The sequence below is a fragment of the Microtus ochrogaster genome (genome assembly GCF_000317375.1).
Source record: "Microtus ochrogaster isolate Prairie Vole_2 chromosome 14 unlocalized genomic scaffold, MicOch1.0 chr14_random_2, whole genome shotgun sequence".
Lineage (NCBI taxonomy): Eukaryota > Metazoa > Chordata > Mammalia > Rodentia > Cricetidae > Microtus > Microtus ochrogaster.
Window position 1 is genome coordinate 1,565,133 of NW_004949097.1, and position 3,571 is coordinate 1,568,703.

Consider the following 3,571-nt stretch of genomic DNA (forward strand, 5'->3'; position numbering starts at 1 on the left):
GGCAGCCAGGAGAGGGTGGGGCTGGGGGACTTCTGGCATTCCTGTAAAGTGGCTGAAAAGCTTTGTGCTTCTACCCCAGCCAGCTATATTTCAGAGCCAACCCAAAAAGATCTATCAGAACGATTAAATAATTTTCTGAGTGGGCGTGTAATTTTCCAACATGGCAGTGGTCGTACGGGACTATTTAGCTTATTACTTTTGCCCAACATATTGTATAGTTACAAACCCACGTGCAAAATACAAAAAAAACCAAGGCACCCAGTCGTTTGCTTTTGTTTTTATTAGATTAGCGTTTTGGTTGAATGTCTGTGGAGGTGTGGTCCATTTCAACACAGATGTGTGTCGGTTTTTTTTTTTTCTTCTCGTAAACAAGCCCGAAAAGAGTGACAGGATTCAGCTTGCCTATAAAGAGAGGCGCCTTTTTCTTCAGAAATGCAGCTAGCTGGTTGGAAGGGAAAATTTAAAAGAAATCAGTCTGTGCATTGAGTGGTCAAAAGTTTTTGTAAAGCTACCCGAGGTGGGGGTGGTGGATGAGTGCTTGGGTCGCTTCTCAAGACTTGGGGGCACTGCTTTTGCTTCCAGTGTTTGTTACTTCCAGACTGCATGGATGTGAGCCAGGGGAGCCGTTGTGAAGTCCACAGCCACAGTTTCCTGTGAAGACTGCCCACGAGGGCGTATAGTTCTGATCTGGTTGAAACTAGGGAGCTTAAAACAATTCAGCGAAAAGAGAGCAGAGGTGGGGTAAACTGCCACCAATTGCACGCCCTGTGGAGCTGTCTTAAATTCCATTGTCCCTTGATGAGACTATAATGCTTTGTGTGTCCTCCCCTCCCGCTGTCCCCATCCAGTTGGAGTACAATTTTTTTTTTAATTGCTGCTTGAATTCCCGCTGTTTTCCCTTCAAGTAATGGGCTCTGAGCTTTTCTGGAAAAGGAGGCTATTTACACCCCGTACCCCCTATGGTTTCCCACCCTCAGGCGGCTCCAGTTTCACCCTGAGTGCAGAATAGGGTGGAGGCAGAGCACTGTCCAGGGCTGCTGGACATCCGGTCTGGTCCCGCTGTCAGAGAGCCCCCAGATTTTACATTGTCCCAGACTGCTAAACTGTCCTGGGAGCTGGCAGAAGGCCATCGAGGTCCAGCTGGATCAGATCATGTCCTAAGACCATTGTTATGGCCAGTAGTAAGGGGCAGCCTTCCTGCCAGATGACAGACGTCTGTCCCCAGACCTTGAGGAAAGCTGGTTGGCTTTCTCAAACATCTTGGCTTTCCTTTGGAGACAGGATTAGGCCAGTCTCCAGCCCTGAGGAGGGACTCCATGGAGGCTGGCGGGAATGCAGGGCCCCTTGGCTGTTTCCAGGTGGCTTTGGGACTGTGGGGAAGGCACGCAGGTCACATTTCTGTGGAGGCAATATTGACGTTTTGTAGACTCCACAAAACTGGAAGACTCCTCGCACCCCCGCCACCTGGGATGTGGCCACGGAAAAAGGCACAAGATGGCTTAGATCCATTCCTTCCTATTCTTTGTTGCTTACATAGAATCTTAAATTTGGAAGTTGGGCATGGTAGTTCATAGCTGTACTACAAGGACTCAGGGAGCTGAGGCAGGAGATTGCTAAGGGTTCAGAGCCAACCTGGTTACACAGTGAAACTTTATCTCGAAGACAAAACAACAGCAAAAATATGAAGGAACTCTTATTCTCTTACTGTATGCAGAAATCTAACTTTTACGTCATCACAGACAGATGGCTGTCCCATGGCTCAGAGCCTCTTGGGACACAAGGGAGGGGACATCCAGCACGTACGTGCCTCAGAATGTACAGCCACACTCATCCTTCCTTGCTGGACAGCAAATCATATCAGGCGGATTTTCTGAAATTCAGCAAAAAAAATGACTTCTCTGAAAGTTCTTGTTTTTCAGGCCTGAAATGACCCAGAAAAAAAAAAAAAAAAGATTTTTGATTCTGGTTCTGCCGCTGCCCGGCCCAATGCTCCACACTCCTGTTTCTCTAGATACTTCGTCCTTATTGAATATTTAATTAGGTTTAATTAGTCTAACTTGATGGAGTGGCATTACCACACTCTCTTGCTTTATCCTTTCCTTTATTTTTTAACCCCAAGGTCTCACTATATAACCCTGGCTGTCCTGGAACTTGCTTTGTAGACCAGACTGACTTTGAACTCACAGAGATTTATCCACTTCTGCTTCCTGAGTGCTGAGATTGAAGTCATGTGCCCTGCTCTGCTCTTGTTTTGTGAGCCAGGATCTCTCTATGAACGTCAGGCGAGGGCCTTAGAACTTCTCCATCTTTTTTTCTCAGCTACCCTGAATGCTGGGTTTATAGTGGATGCCGCTGCTGCTGGCAGAAAGAACATTTTGAAAGTATTAAAATTACCTTCCTCGTCAAACCATTCCTACACTATTGATTATGAGCTCTTCTGTTTTCTAAGAACATGTTTATGGTCTTCTCTGTAATTTGGAGTGACACACCCAACACTGCTCTCTACTGGGACATAGTTAAGTCAGCCCAAGCCCTGAAGCACAGCTTCTAACAGCCTGTGGGGGATTGTTCCTGCTTTGGTCTATAGTTGTACCGTATGCCTGCACAGTCTCAGAACCTGGCGTGGTGACAGTAAGCCAATCAAAGAAGCCTCTGTTCACTGCCACCAATCTGAATATGCACTCCTTGGAGGGCTGTAATTCTTGATTACCATGGAGCTAGAATTTTCTGGACCTAAGTCTTGCTTTTGGAATACTCTTCTCTGGTGACCCTGAATTTCTGGATTATCCTGTTCTTCCAGAATCAAAGAATGCAATAAGTCTATTGAGGGTCTCCTTGCATTTCTCACGCTTATTTTCTGAATATAAGTGTCCAAGAAGACCCTGTGACACTTCAGTCCCTGGCACCCTGACTCGTGAAATGTTTCCCTCAATTTGACGGTGGCGGGGATCCCTGACTTTGAAGGAGAGAGAGAAAAATACAGACTCTGGCTCTGCTGCTTCCTAGTCATCCTTTTGAGCACAACATCAGGGGTCAGCGTTTTCTTTCCTGCTGTGGAGAGAGCCTTTCTCCGGAGCTGAAGAGACTCTTTGCTGCCAGTGCTCTTGGCCTCATGTAGCCGGGGCTGCTTAGGGCTTTGCTGAGTCTCTTTGCTGGAGTCTTCTGTCAAACAGGCAATTACACCATAGCGCTGTTGGTACATGCTGGAATTGTGTCCATCACTGTGGGGAGGATGTGAGATGTAGGAAGACGGGACTGTGGTCTAGCCTTGACTGTCCTCTGTGAACAGAAGACGTCCCTAAGACATGAAGATGAAACAACTCGGCAGCCAAGACACCCAAGGCTCTGAAAAATCTAAGCACCTACCACTTCTATTTTAAGAAATCCCTGAGTTCACACTAATGGCTAACTTAATCCATAAAAGTTAGTGTAGTGAAACTAGGGCCTTGGGATTCTGCCCACTGGTAGTAGACTTGCCTAGCATGTGCGTGGCTCTGCAATCATTTGTAAGTGCTGGGGAGAGAGAGAGAGAGAGAGAGAGAGAGAGAGAGAGAGAGAGAGAGAGAGAGAG

At 46.9% G+C, this 3,571-nt stretch overlaps 1 protein-coding gene across 1 annotated transcript in view; it reads left to right on the plus strand.

Annotated features, from left to right (window-relative positions):
- Positions 1–3,571, plus strand: part of Emp1 (epithelial membrane protein 1) — an 18,409-nt gene that overhangs the window by 1,017 nt on the left and 13,821 nt on the right. The window lies entirely within an intron of this gene.